This window comes from Chroicocephalus ridibundus, chromosome 1, assembly GCF_963924245.1.
Source record: "Chroicocephalus ridibundus chromosome 1, bChrRid1.1, whole genome shotgun sequence".
NCBI classification, from domain to species: domain Eukaryota; kingdom Metazoa; phylum Chordata; class Aves; order Charadriiformes; family Laridae; genus Chroicocephalus; species Chroicocephalus ridibundus.
The window spans coordinates 182,002,935-182,019,278 of NC_086284.1; positions in this window are offsets into that span (position 1 = coordinate 182,002,935).

Below are 16,344 nucleotides of genomic sequence, written 5' to 3' on the forward strand. Positions count from 1 at the left end.
CCCTGAGGCCTTTTAGGAAATTAATAGCCAACAAGGCCACTTTGTACATCCCTGATGTAGGGGCAGACCCAAGAGCAGGTTATATCCCCCACATCCCGCAGTCTGTAGTTCAGCTGTTTCACCCTTGAGTGCTGCAGGGCTCCTGGGTAAAGACTGTCAGCTCAAATCTGCCCTTGCGGGCACCATCCTCTACTACTCTAGGAGTGACCGTGGGGGTTTTTTTGGTCAGTGGGAAGCAGGAATAATAAAACAGTCTAAAAAGTTCTGGAGGCTGATAAAACCCAAACCTGGCAGACGGGTGTGGGATTTTCAGCCCAAAATAGATCTTCATGCAAAATAGCTCTTCATGCAAAAACTCTCACCTCTCTGCTGTCTTGTGTGGGACAGAGAAGTGATAACAGCAGCTTCTGTGATGCATGCGATGTATGTAGGCTGCTGAAGTAGGTGAGGAGCAGCATAACGGTCTAGCAACAATAACAAATACGACTTTTGGGTGTGTTATGTAGCAGCTGGTCCTGATGCAAGATAGCAAGATAAGGCCACCCGTCTTCCACCTGCCTCTTAAGTTTTTTCTTTCTGAGGCTCCTTCTCACAGTGAGCAAACTCTCACTGGAAAGCAATAAGGAAGGTCTATGCCAAAAATTTACCTGCCGAAGTAAGCAGGGTAATTCCTTGATCCATGGCAAAACCAGCTGTGTTTGTATGGTGGTCACATCACGCCGAAGGGAAGCCAAAGTGAAAGAGGGCTCAGTTCCTGTTGCACAAAGGAGGGAGGAACCTCCTGCACCACTCCATGCTCACTGCTGCCTCACAGGCAAACGTGTTGTTTGTGAGACTTCCCCCTAAAGCACAGGTCTAAGATGACCTTGGCCTTACAAAACAGAAAGCAAGGCAGTCGGGTAAACCTGGTCTCTAAATCAACCCAGGGCTGTGGGTTATTGCCACTCCAACACCTTTTGATTGCACTCATTTAGTGTTTCACAGGATCAGGTCCTGTACAGAACTGTATTTCCTTTTAAGTTATATGTCTGCTGAGCATGTGGAGACACACAGCATGCACATCCAGTACCATATACAGTTTTTGGTCAATGATACATACAGGGTTATACCGTTCGGAGATGGTTGAGGATTTCTGTGTGTTCATGGCTGGATACGCTATTCTTTCCAGCGTGCTGCCTATAGATTCAAGCTTGTAAGGAGCTGACAGTTTTCTGGAAGATGCTATTAATAGGAGCAACTGACACTCAGTACTTCTTCACAGACTGGATTTATGTTATTAAACAAGATGCAATAAAATATGTATGTCTATTTGCATAATCATTTCCACAGAAAAGTATTCTTGAAAAGTCTATCATCATACAAAATGAGCCCAAAGCCAACGACACTTTGAAGGAAAGTCATTCCACAACTCACAATTTTATGTTATCCTCAGGCTGTTAATGTCACCAGTGGTAAGGAAATTCCCCCCCACTCACCCTTCTTATAGTCTCCTGAAGGTCAAACAACAGATGTTGCTCACTGGCATCCCTCCCCCTGGGGCATGCACAGCTCTGTCCTCAGTCCACTTTCATGTCTCCCTGCATTATCGTCCTCTGTCCTCCTCCACAGATTACTGGTTGCATCCTCAAAGACTGCAGGTGTCAATGATTTACGTTCTTATAAGAACAAATTTAGACTTACCATATTAGCCTTATATTTAGATGGACCATTGAACAGAAACACTATGCAAATAATGCTTTTCTGTCAATAAAAAAAATATTTTGAGGGATTTATAAAATATTTCCTCCTTACTTGAGCTGTATTTACATGACACGCTATTTCAAGGAACCATGACGTTAAATTGAGTGGTGTAACTAATGTTTAGAATAGTTACCTCGATTGAAAATTTGGCTACCAGACTAAGCAAACGCTAAAGAACTTGGTTTTACCCAATCTATTGCAATGACCATGTGCAGTTCTTTACTGTCTCTAGTGAAACGCCCGTCAGATGCTGTTCAATATAATTCCTCATGCAGCTGGTACCACTTGAGGTTTCTGTTACGGGTTGATTGGTTTAGAAATTCACACAAATCAATAGAAAGATTCCTTCTGATTGAAAAGTGATCTGAACTGGGTAATTGGGTTTTGGATATTGATATAAGGCTTTCCTATTATTTTTACCTTGAATTGTGGGCCTGTACAAATGACTCTAATAAAAGAAAGACTATAGAAGAAGTTGAGACTTTAGTATAGATCCTGCACTTTCATGATTTTGCATCAAAAAGAACCACCAGTGTTCACATAATTTGCGGACAATATTCCTGTATTCCCCAAATAGTCTCAAAATTCCTCACATTTACACCTGGTATACAGTCTTGAGAATGAAGTATGAAGAATGAAGGTTGCTTCACATTATCACAAACCCACTACACACCATAAGCTCTATTTAATTTGGATGATTCGGCCTTGCAGTCTTTTGGTTCCTGAATCATGCTTCTCTTTTGGCCACTCCAGACACTCAGGTAACACCTTTTACTTAATGCTGGAAAGATTTTATTACTCTTTGTAAAGCTAAGCTGTTTTGGTTTCAATTACAAATAAATGTGCTAAAGTCCTTTCCCTCATATAGCCCAGTAGAAGAATGTTTGGGAAAAAATGGCTGTGAATTCACGGAAGTGCCATAATGTATTGATAAATGACAAAATTCTCAAGGTACATAAAATACCAGAAAACGATTAATTTAAAACGTGTACAGTACTTTTCAGAGATTTGCAGAAAATATATAAAATGCTGTCATTTTCCCTATATCATTCATTTGCTTGTTCCTTTAGTTCATAGATTAACAGAGTTTAAGAAAAAAGATGTACGAACTAGCAAATTGTTGAGATTTCTTATCTGAAACAAACAAGCAGTGACGAAAGTCCATATGTTCTACTCAGCTGGTGAAGTCCATGTTGCCTCTCTAGCAACTGTTTTTTTTCCACAGACTTTGTAAAAATTATTTTTTTCTTGAACACTGCAAAAACCAGCTTGGTATATTTCTGAGGTGGTATTTGTGACAAGTGGCTACTGACATGGATATAAATGGAAAAAATTATTCATTTTAAAACCTTGAACTAGTCTTAGTAAGCTAGCTCTTCATTTTCAGAGAGTTCTTATGAATTCTAAAATTACATATAGACCAACCGCACGAATGCTACATGAACGCACTGTAGGGAAAGAATAGCAATTAGAAGAAATTATGCATTTGTGCCTGTCTCTCCAAAATAAGATATATACAGATGTACAAAACAGATAGGTTTTAACCTACACAAAGAAAAACAGAGTCTCGGATGAAAAGTAAAAGTCACTTTAGCTACATAGTTTCTATCCAGTGACAGAAGTTACTTCCCAATAAGCATTTCAGATGCCATAAAAAAAAATAATTAAAAAATATTACAAAACCAAATATAATTTCATTTTCACTTTTTACAGAAATGATGTTTGACTACCTGTGGAACCCTACCGAAAGCCCTGTCTCAAACCAGAGGTGGTCTTTGAGGACATGGGAAGAGCTGCCTGACCTCTGTACTCTGACTAGAGCCAAGGAATAGCTCTAGTCTGAAGGTCTGTCCTCCTTCTACAGTTGTGCCCTTCTACAAGGCACTCTTTTTATCCATACAGCACTTTTCACACATTTTTTATCTTGTTAGACCGTGTACAACATCAGTTCACATATTTTCAATCTTACTAGGCCATTTCTATTCCAAAGGGGTGTTTCTGATAAACTTTCTGAAACTGTGTGAGAAAATGGCTGACAATACCACAGAAATTTCAAGAAGATGCCTTTAATACTGGATAAACTTCTCTTTGGCTTATTTGTCAGCATGACCTACCATTTCCAGGACAAGGCACTTATGTGCATTTCTCTGCGGGGCATTTCTGAAAGCACAAAAAAGTGATGTGCCATGGATCTTGGGAAGTACCAAGTCAGGATCTCCATCTGAGTCAGCACTTGCCTCCGGGTGGGACAAAATGGGAAATACATCTGCCTTCCCCCTCTTCCCACATGGAAAACTCTACTCCTGTTGGTGTCTGTACCTTCCCAGCACATTCTCTGGCCTCATAGTTAGAGTGAATGAGCTACAGCTGAACATCCGCTTAGAGGTTCAGGTGGAAAATGACCAAGGTTTTGGACTGTTTTAATTTTTCTCCTCTGTCTTTGTTTCTGTTTCAGATTTCCACTGCTTTCCCGTGGCTTCTTTGTAACTAGACATTTTTCTCTCTGGTCATCTGGTCCTCTTTTTCTCCCACTCCCAGGAAAGTTCTCTGATTTTTACCCTGCTTGGCCCTTTCCAGACCCCAGCCTTCCTGAGTCGACGAATAAGGCCCAAACTCATCCCTTCTCACAGATCTCTTTTCAGGACCTACTGCTTCCAACAAGGTGTGACCCAGATAATGCTGGCTGAGCACAAAGGAAATCTTTATCAGATGAATGTATGGGTGTTTGTATTAATACATGCATGGCTATTTTCAAAAAAGCCCAAACCACTCTTTCTTCACCCGCAGCCCTCATATCTTAAGAACTCGACTGCACACCATTCACCCATGCACTTTAACTGTTTCTAAAAATAATTATTTTACTTTATTATGACCACCCTCGTCTTCTCTCTATTCTTTATTCTTTTTTATCACAATGACTTGCATACTGGGTTTATGAAACTTAGTAGCACCTTGTGAGCTCCTATCAAATACTGTTAGCTCATTTAGTTGAGATGATATTGTTATGTTCTGTCCCTTTCGTCTGTTATGGTATCCATTAATTGGAGAGATTCTTACTCACCCACATAAGAAACAATGAGTCTAACAATTAAGTGTAGGAGTTTTACTTCTTGTCTGGTTCTTTCTTACCTGTAGCTATTTGGTTTTATCTTCATAGGAAAGTCTGTGGGTTTTGCTCCTTTTTACTGTTATTGTTTTCTTCCTGGTAGTTATTCTCAGTTTGTCTCTATTTGAGTTAGAAGAGACCTCCTGTACAATGCCTCCCCAGCCACAGGAGTATGAAAAGACATATATAACAAATTCAGCATCAGAGTAGCTTTTCCTATTCAGACATATCAGCACAAGCATTGTTACTGTTTTTCATCTTCAAGGAGGACTGAGAGGGGATATATGGCCTGGAGTTTAAAAATGCCTGGCTGAGGGTTAGCCCAAGAGGAAAGATGAATTTCCTTTTCACTTTACCCCTGCTTTGCCACCCCAAAGTACAAGCGCACATTTTATCTTACTGAGAGATGCACACACTCACGTAACTTGCACAAAAAACAACTTTTCTGCAGCAGAATTAATTCATTTATGCTTAGCACCTGGGCTACAGACTTGGGTTTAACCATTAAATGAAACTGTTGACAAGGAAATGCTAGCTTTCGTGTGTTTGAGAGGGCTGTGGTGAGGGGAAGGTCTGTAATGAAATTCTGCAGAAGAGGTCCAGCGCAGTACTACCATCTCATAGCCTGGTTTTGTATCACCACATGTGCCTCAGAGTGCCAGAGGCAAGCCCAATTTTCTTCCCACCAGACACACCATTTTAAGAATTGCTGAGCTGTGTGGACAGAAATTCGTCTCCAGACCGAGCAACAAAGGACCTGCCAGGAATGTTGCGTGCAGCTCAGCTCCGACCCCCACCTGCCTTCAGCTTGCACAGATGGTTGAAACAACAGAAAAACAAACCATAGACCTCATGAAATGGAAGGTAACTGCTACCCTGGCTCCCAGAGAGGCAGAGCTCAAAGGAGCCATGGGTTCTCCGCACATCTCTAATATACAGCATTACATACCTGCTCCTGCTGGACCGCTTGCGAGTAGAGATGGTCAAGCCAACTGTAACAATTTTGAGGTGAACAAACTTTTATGAATAAGAGGAATGAATCCCACCCTGATCTTACTCAGTTGTGGTCAAAGCTAAGCAGTGTGCACAGTTCGCAGCAAGGGAGCAAAGAGTTCAAACACAACGCATTAAAGTAGCACTTAAATCTTGCTTAAGTGCTCTTTGGTGTAGCTGCTTGTAGACAAAAAGGCACCAAATTAGTCACAGGGCTATTGAACAAGTTGTCTGTCTGACTCATAAAAGCAAATTGACAATAAAGTAATAAAAAATATGGGCGACAAAAAAACAGTTTGTGGTTACTCTTCCAAGATAGTAAAGAAAACAGTGAAAAGGAGTGTCTAACGTCAAGTCAAGGGTGATTATTACTACTAGGGCATAGAGAGAGACTGTATCACCTATTGATTGATAATGCTTTACAAGCATTAAAATTAATGGTTCATATTCTTTAAAAATCAGATTTTAAAAATTGCATTAAAATAGATATCATCCATGGTAATTAAAAATTGTCAGACACGTTTGTAACTGCAGATGCAGGACGGAGCAAACGAATGCCATGTAAATGGATTCTCTCAGCTAAAGAATGAGAAGGAAAACATGGCTGGAGATGAACATGCTTAAGCACAAAGCGATTGTGAGAGTTCACCTCACGGCCGTGAGTGAACGGAGGAGCACATCTCAAGTGAGCCTAGCCAGGGATGGGTACCCATGAGGGAACAGGTCTGTGGTTTCCTCTCTGGGGGATTGAGGAAGGTGGCCTGAAGCTCTGGGGTCACATCCTGATGCAGGCCGATTGCCGTGATCTCCTTTAATGCTGCAGGTGAATCATCACCTCCACAGCCGAGGGGTAAATCAACCCCATTTCAGGGGCTGCTACTGAGGATGGGGAGTGTGTGTGAGCGTGTGGAGCATTACAGCATCCACACCCGGTGCCTGCTACCTCAGGAGAGAATGAGCTCATTGAATGTTTCCATCCAGCTCCTCAAGCCTTCCTCTCCTGCCCCTACATGTTCTCCAAGGAAGAGAACATTTTTCCATAAGTGAGAACCTATACAAATTGATTTACTCATGTTTAATATCTTACACTAATAAAGCAATTTATGGCTGTAATTTAACTAGTTCTGTATTTCCTAGGCTGGCTTACTCGTTTGCTCTTGAGCTGGAGTGGTAATTACGTGTATGACTTCAGCTGGAAATGACTCATTTTCACATCTTGAGCAGCTGTCACTGCAGCGTTGGGGTTACTGTCCTATAGGAAACCTATTTGCTGAGCAAACAGGATTCACAAGAGATGACAAACAGGACTGCAGAAACTGTAGGAACAGTTTCATTATTCTTACAGAATTTTAGGATTTGTTAATTTACATTGTATAAAAGCTAAATTTTGTGCCAGAGCTTACCTAGCAAGACTCATTTACTTTTTTTTTTTAAGATGGAATCTGGAGTTTCCTAGCTGGAGCCCTGGGTCACATTGTTTTGTTGTTATCATTTTTGGGAAGGGTGGAAATAAAAAGGGAGCTTTTTTTTTTTACTTTCTTTCATTCCAAGTTGTTTATGCAGTACAGTTAGATATTTAATATTGCACTCATATTCCCCTTCTGATAGATAGCAAGGTAGGTACCTCAAAGTGAAGGTAACAAGACTAGTGAGATCATTTACAAGATAAATTCATAGGTACAATGGTAACCTTGGGAGGTTTGCATTTCACTTCTCCACTCGCCCCTTAATGAAAAAGTTTTAGAAAATACTATGGATTTACTGAATTGGTTATTTCTGTTGGCTAGAAAATTTCAATTTCTTGTAGTACTTTTTGAATTCCTGAGGCAAATGGGCTGACTTCGTGTTCTGCGCTTTTAGATACAGGACTTTCCAGCTAGAAGCTGTTAAATCTTCTGGTATTCTGCTTCAGCTTTACACTGTAGGGAAACATGATCAGGGTGCGCCATATGAGGCTAACCAATTTCCCCATAGCAGAGCTCTCAGTTCTGAAAGGGGGTTTTCTAGAAAAAATATCTAGTGAAACCACAGGCTGCTCCTGAGTCTTGTGCATACAGTATGCTGTGGGGTCAAAGGCACAGCGATGACTTCGTATTATGAGCACAACCGCCTCAAATAAATGCACTCTTTATCCAGGGAGCTGCTACCAAAAATTTCAAGAAAATATATGAAAAATGGTAGGTCTGGTAGGACTGTGGTAGGACCCTGGTAGGCCTCATCCACTTGTGTACACACATTTGTCTCAGCGGCTTTTGACTGAAACATGGTAGCACAGAAGTTAGAAGACCAATGGCCCTATAACACTTTTTTCCGCAAAGTAAAACCAGTATTTTCTGATAATATATACCAAGCCAGCAGACGTGTAGGTGAGTGAGGAAACTCCTGTCCACTTTCTCATACTGCTGGAAACTGGACACCATCAGCCTATAAAACAACCCAGATCTTTTCTTAGAAATCATGTATAACCACGATATCATCTAATGTATGAAGCAGCAGAAAAATGGTCTCCAGATAGAAGACATCTCTTCAATGCACAGCAGATGAGAGGGAGGGTAAAAAGCCATGCCAATGCATACAGGTAGGTTTTGACTCAAAGGAGAAAGGGAAATCTGCTGAGAGATGCAGTGGGGATGGCTACCTGTTTAAACACACTGAGAAAACTAAGGGTGAAACATCTTGAAACAGCATAAAAAAGAAGACTGCATTGCTCAAGGTCAGAAAAAGGGTGCTTGAGTAGAACAAGAATGAAAATGAAGATACAATAAAAACCTGGCTGCTAATTTTTAACTGTGTAGATGGAAGCAGTGTTGTGTTTGGTGGTGGTGTATTTGTAGATTCTGTAGAACTTGCAAGACAGTGACTAGGATGTGAGGACTCAAAGAGAGCTGACCTGAAGGAGATACCTAACTTGCAGGCCTGAGGAAAGGTTGCCAGCCTAGATCTAGAAGGAAGCGACTTAGAAAGACAAGTGTGACTGCATTTTGACCATATGGAACTGAAGTTGGTGTTGGTCATTCATAGAGAGACCACAGGGACTTTATTTTTGGTAGAAAAAGACAAGTTCAAGGGGTGGAGTGGATTTTCCTCAGCACACAGATAAGCCGAATGCCTGCCTGTGAATGACATTATTAAGAAACAAGAGTGAAGGATATAAACTACCAAAAGAGCAAGAACAGGAATCCACAACATAGCTTGAGAAACCACCATAGCAAGATGGAGCAGGACTGAGGAAGATCCTCAGTCTAAACAAACAGATAAAGCTACACGTACGGAAAGGAAGTATCGCAAAAGCCAAGATATTGGCACTTAACTGTTGGATGAATTTGGGATACTGAATGTAAGTCTGGCCAGGGACAAGTCAGGAAAGACTGGGAACAGCTGCTCCAGTGGAGTATAGGAAGCAGAAGATATATCTATCATTTGGAAACATGGACATTTTCAAAGAAACCGGTGGCTCTATATGTGTCTAGATCATCTCTTCAGATGTCTTTTCATGAAAATCTGAAGCCAGGCTTATCAACCCTCAAGGAATTTAACTGATATGGCATGAAACAAGATTAAAAGTATGACTATCGAAATATCAGATAAAGAGAATCTAAGAATGAATGATAACCATCAACTGAGGTGAGTGAAAATGAAAGCTACATGGGGAAGGGTAAAGCCATTGAATTTCAGAATGGGCGAAATCAGATTTCACATTTGTTAATTGCACTTAAGGGTCAGTCTGATATTGCACATTTAGCCTGTGGCACAAGGACTCTGCTAGATCTTGGATCAACTTCTAAATTGTAGCTCTACATGCAAACTATGGAGGTGTGCTTTCCAATTTAACACTAAATACCAAATTTTATTTAGTGTGAGTTGTTGGTGTTGTATGAAACCATTCATTCGTTCCTTTGAGACTTGATAAAGTGTAATGCAAATCACTCGTGCGCGCCAGCCTTCACTAAGTCCTTACATTTGCGTACAAAATGCTAGAGGAGGGACCACTGAACTCTTCCTATATGCTGTTCTGTGGTCTCCACTAACTTTGGAGACCAGTGGATGGCCATCGGCTCTCACCTCTGCTTACAGACCACCCTGCCATTCTGCTTTAATAGAGGCGCATCTTCTGCTTTGCTCGCTGAGGCCAGGTCTCCCTGCTGTGCTGTTAGGTATGGCATGACCTTCCGAAAGTACTCGCACCGAGTTTATCTTCCCCAGAGAGCTTGTCACAGATGCCTCCTCCCTCCTCCCAAATCAAAATAAAAGTCTGCTCTTCGAGTTAATTGTACACTGAGATGTTGCACCTTGTGATGAGGAAATCAAAGAGTCTGCAGCTCAGGCAGACCTTGGATGCAGCTCTATCTTCACCCAAGCCAGGTTACAGCTTTAAATGGCCATAGGCCATTACTATTACTGCAACAAAGCACAGTCAGGAATTTTGAAATTGCATCCAAAAATATTCCACTTGCAGCATCTGGGATGAGTCTGGGCTACTCGTATATACTCATACGTGCATGCATATCTACACAATGACTTTGTCTTTGGCATTTTAGTCATACATCTAAGCTATAGAAGGCTCCTACCAGCAAAATCTCTTTGATGGGTACGGTTTCTGTGACACTGCAGTGAAGAAATCAGCTTTCTCAGGAAGCTTTCCCCCCTCTCCTACTCTCCCACATCCGCTGCGTGAGGAGGGTAGATGCTGTGGGACCTGCACTGCCAGATTCTGGTGCCTAAATGAAAAGTCCCATGTGGTCACAGTCTCTATACTAGCCCCAAGGAGGGTGCAGGAGCCCTGACATCTTCTGGGCCCGGGTCGGCCACTGGTACCCAGCTGGAGGTGCTGGGCAGAGGCCTGGCGTGGTGCAGGCGGGGTGGTTGTACCCCGCTCAGCTCTGCATTTCTAGTCCCATCCCTCACTGCCTCACGCTGCTGAGCTAGCTGCGTGTGGGATGTGTAAACAGATGGTTTTCAAAAGGTCAGGTTGGAAAAGCATCTAAAACACAAGCAAATACACCCAAGAAAAATGAATGTTTTGCTTGCTCCCCACTTTCTGTCAGCCTGTTCGAAAGGTCGCGGGTGCCTCTACCACATGACTTTCTGCTATCCTCGGCCACAAAGCACCGCCCTTTAAAGAAAACGTGCACCGTTCCCAGGTACCTTCGCACTGCAGAAACAATTTCCTCCAAGCAAAAGCAAACTGCTCAGCAGAGGTGTGGGGCTACACAGCACTGCACAGCTTGTTTCCTCACCCACCTATGCAATGCCCACGCATGTGATTATCGAGTCAGCGCATACCACGCACTATGGCCACACGTGGCACAAAGCACCACGCAAGGCTGAATGGTGGGTCCTCAAATCCCTTTACATCAGCCAGCCTGGGCACAAACTGAGTTGAGGCGGTGCTGTTTGGATTCAGCCCTCCAGGCAGGCGAGGTGCTCGGTTCACCCCATGGCTGCAGGGTTCAGTAGTCTCTGCCTCCATCTCGGAGCAACACAGCAAGTGTTTATCTTCATCTGCCTGATTATGAAAGATCAGCTTGAGGAAAGATTGCCAGCTAAGAAAAAAGATTTCACACATTTCCTGGCTTCTCTAGTCAATGGAGAGCAAAGGGTCAAGCAAACTGAATCCTCCTCTCTTCTGGATGGTGAACATGGGGACATAGGAAAGCATTTCACATAGAAATGACCAACTAATATGGTTGCTGCTAGCTTTGATCACCTTTTTCCCTTGGAAAGGAGAAAAAATGTCATTTTCATTACCAGCATTATTCATTATATGTATCACAGTAGGGAATCTCCAGTCACAGTTGAAGCCCTACAGAATGAAGTTTCAGCTCCATATACCGTCTAATACTTATTCATACCTTATACTACCTACACCTAATGGCACCAGCCACTTCCATTTAAGTGATGTAAAGCAAACTCCTTTGGCCCTAGGGACTATGCCTCTAGAAGCTGCGCACATTAATGTGAGATGACAAGTAGGAAACCATGATGTTCTTGTTCTTATGCACAGCTTAGACCGATACACGGAACAAAAGAGATCTTTTGCAAGCTCCCCCAAAGCTGACTGATTACTAGAAACATCCCCACCCATAAGGCCTCACGGAGTATCAAGGTTTATTGTGACAGCAGAATAAGTGTGTAAATATCTTAAAAATTATTATTTGCCACATGCTGTTTTCATGCTTGGCACAAGCTGTGGTACAACAGGAGCCAGTCCAGCTATTGTTATGAAAAAACAAACAAACAAACAAAAATAAATCAAATCAAATAACATTTCTCCTTTGTTAGAATGGGCTTGCTCAGTTTCATTTTGTATTTCTAGCCCACAGAAGGCTTACAGGAAATTTCAGCTGGTAAAATGTAAATTTACCGTAATTGTGTATTAGCACCAGATGTAGCTGACCACAAGATACGCGCTTTAGAAAAAAAATAAGTGTTCGTACTAGCAGGGCAATAAATGACAGGAAACAAACCTGCCTGATGCTACCACAGGTTTTTAAGCCTCCGACTCTCAGAAAAAATGTATACTATACCTCCAAATAACACTATGCATTCTAATGAAATTCCCGTAAGGAAAAAGACACATAGTAGAAAAAGTTAAACTGCAGGGAAAAGCGATGCTTTTGTTTTATTACCTTATAGCATACTGCTCTGAGGGCTGGTGGGACATATTATTGGCACGCAAAGCAAAAAACTGAGCTACGGGCCTCCCTCCCCTCCATCAGGGCGAAGAGATGCTCTTCCCCACGAGCCTCATCCAAAAGCAACAAGCAGAGCTCTGGAGCTAGGCCCAAAACCAAAACGTATTTTCTAACTTTGGGCTTGGACACCAAAACTGACTGCAGATGTTACACAGAACTCCTCTTTGCTCTTTGGGAAAGGCATAAGCTTTGAGCATCCCAGGTGGTCGCTGAAGCTGAAGTTCACATTGCTCAGCTGTGGAAACGCTTCTCTGCCAGTGCCATGGCTGTGCCGCTCTCCTCCTCACCCACAAGCAGCAGGGGACAAGCAGCACTGTCAAGTCGTCATGACTCTATTCTTTCATAGATCCTTAATTACACTGCCCTTGGCCAATCTGATGGTTTTTTGTCCTGCCTCTCCCCCCTCACTTCATCTTCTGTGTCTGTCTTCATCTGTGCCAAGAGTATCCTCCCATATACTCTTCAAATTAATTTATTTCATTATTTTTTTGTCTCTGGCCTCTCTTCAGACATGCACTGTTCCCAGCCCCTGGGGTAAAGTGGGTGTTTTGTTACAGGCTGGTCAGTAGTCCCTCCATGATGACTGTCTACCTCCTCCCGCCTGATCATTTCTCCCTCTTTTAGCTCACCCATCCCTTACCCCCTTCTCACCCCTCCCTCACTTGTGTCACAGCATGCTCAGGCTGTGTCCCCACAGGTGCAGGAAGTCCACAGTGAGCAAAGCCCACTAGCACACCCGGCCAGGTGACTCCTGGGACCTTCACAGTGAAGCAACTCTGAGAGACTATTTTAATGGTAAATCAGCTCACTTAACTCAAAGTGCCCTGTCGTCAGACACAAACACTATAACATCCCACCTGCTTATTTGTATACAAAGGTAATTCCTATGTAGTTCTCGGTGCTCCAGGTCATGCTGCCATACTTGCCTACTTTCCTACTTGGTTGTGTCCACCCTGATGTGTTTTTCTCAATGTTACGCTAAGGGAAAGTCTTTGGGGCAGAGAGCTTCTCGTACTGTTTTGGCATGATGGCTTTGGCTATTTGCTTAATATGAATTGCTGATATAAACAGAGTAAGGAAGGGAGGCAGGCAGACCAGATGTGTACATACAGTTTCTGAAATCTCACAAACTGTACAGGGTCCTTGAAGACCCGATCCTGACTTAGAAAAGCCGCGTCTGCTTGTGAAGCCGAGCCTCAGAACGATAACCAGCCTGAGGAGTGAAAAATACAGGTTGAGCACCTGAGAACATAGTCTCCTAATGGAAAACTCTGGGAGGTAGTGAGGTGCAAACCCGAACTGCCTACTACTTATCCTTAAACACTACTCATTTTCTTACCTCTCCAATTATGACCTTTGGGAGTTCTGTAAAGAATATTTTGGGATTTCATTATAAGAATATTTAGGAAGGCAAAGATTATTATGTCAGTCCCCTCAAATGATTTCCAAGCTCATGGTAGAGGGAAGGGGCGTGAAAGGTTTCACCTCAGACTCTTGGACAGACAGAATATCTGATCTGACCAGATGGCACTGGATGAATGACCATGAATTCTTCAGCTAAAGGCAACCACAAGGTGTTGGCAGCTGCCTCATGAAACCATTGCAGACTACGGGAATCCAAACCCTCAAAAAAACCTCAGTAGCCTGTTTTGGTTACTCAAAATGTACCAGTAATCCATCTCATTGCCTTCTGTGGAAAATAGGATTTCTTGACAATTATATGTCTGCTTTTCCAGGTGGTATCCAGTTCACGTGATTACCATCTTTTTAAAAGCATTTTTCCACTGCCTTTGTGGAAAGCACAGCCTTAATGAGCCAAAGAACAACAGCAAGCCTGACTTACTTTGGCAAAACACGAAGATGTGTGATATGACAGTTGTAAGGACCTGATGTATGATTAGCTGAGCCAGTGTATGGTGCATATAACAGACTGAGATGTATAGGGCCTGCAGAAGGTCAGAACACACTAGAAAAGGGTCTGCCATGCGAAGGCAGGTGCCAATTTTTCTGGCTGAATAAGACTACTCAATTCAAAGATACCCCTCAGGAAAACATAAAAAAAAATTGGTATAAATGTGAGACTAATCACAGCTGCTACCTGATCACAGGAACAGCTTTCACGAGCCAAAGGGGATGAGAAATGCTAAGGGTGACATTTTTTAAAATGGCCATGTCTTTGGGCATCTTCCTCAATCATTCACTATTTTCTCCTCCTTTGCAAGTGAGCTCAGCGTTCCTGTATCGCAAATATCTGAAGATATCTAAATGACCCTGAATGTCCAAAAAAAGCCTTTTGAGACAACTCAGTTACACACAAAGAATCGGAATCCAATTACTTTGCTTTCAAAAATGGTCAAATAGTGGTATCAGCAGTTAAGTTTTTTTCTCGCTGGGGACTAGTATGAGGTAGTCCATTGCACTATACAAATAATATTTGTGCTACATTGGAGCAAAGCAGTTCCATTGTAAATGAGGAATAGTTTCTCCACCAGAGGAGGAAAGTTCCTGTGTTCTTTGGCTACTTTAGATGAGCAACCTAACTGCATCAGGAAAATCTCATCCGGTATCTTCAAGTAGAGTTTCAAGTTACAATACAGGAGCTTGTTTGTCAAAAAGAGAAAAAAACAAGACTTTGTCTCAAGCAACCTTTGTGGCAGCAAGAGTATGTGCTAATTAACCACAAAAAGGCATATATGGCAGCTGTTTATGTTTGCTGAACATTATTAAAGAGCTTTGTATCTCTGTTAAATCTATTAGGGACTGATCTAATATCTCCTGAATTCCATGGATGGCAATCCCTTTACTTCTGTAAACTTTTAATCAAGCGCAGAATAAAGATGCAACAGGGACATTAAAAAGGTAAAATGGAAAAGAAATTGACTTCTTATTTTTAAATTTAGAATGTGTATTCTTTGCGTCACAGACATAGGGTATAATAAACTCCATGCCTAGACTTAGAAATTGCTTTTCTCCAATCAAGTAAAGCAATACCTTTTCGGGCAACGTGTTGTTTTTATACTAGGATATTGCTCTTCTGAAAGAAATATCCTCTGTAGTGAATCAAATGTAAATAAAATTTAACAGCACAAACCATAGATTTACAGAGAACAAATCCTGCCAGATAAATTATTATAGAAGCTAGCAGAGTTGCAGGGAGACTTCAATGTATTTTTCAGACTAATCCCAGTGTTTTGTAATAATTTTTCAATAATTATCCATAATATCTTAATTCCAGAGAAACATATAAAGTATCCAAACTCCTCTTTCATCAGCGCATTCAACTCCCTTAGCCTATTTTCAAACCTGTTTTAAAACTCCCCAGCTGATTTTGCAGCATGCAAGACCACAACAAGCTAATAGGAAATTGTCTAAAAGTGGTCGTGGATGGTTATTGGCTGGATCAACTCTTGCATAAGTCAAGAAATTTCAACAGGAAAGGTGAGTGTTTGAAGCGTATCTTTCTTTAGGGGCAGGTGTGAAGATTCTCATAGAGAGTAGAATAGGCTCATAGTTCATTCCTGAAAGAGGAAGTGTTTGACTGTCTTATTCAAGAAACCCAGAAGTGTGGTTGATTTTACTGCCACTTAATTTCTTTCAAGGTGAACCACACTGAAATTCCAGAGGCTTTTGGCCATTCTTTATCAGATGCTAAATCAACAGCACCTTACAGATGGCATTTTCTTTAAACAGACATGCTCTAGGAAATAGAAACTTCTAATTCTGACACTGCAGTTGGCTTTGCCAGTTCCACAGCATTTTACAGGAGATGGCAGGGCTATTACTTCCATCTTCAGAAGGAGAAACAGAAAT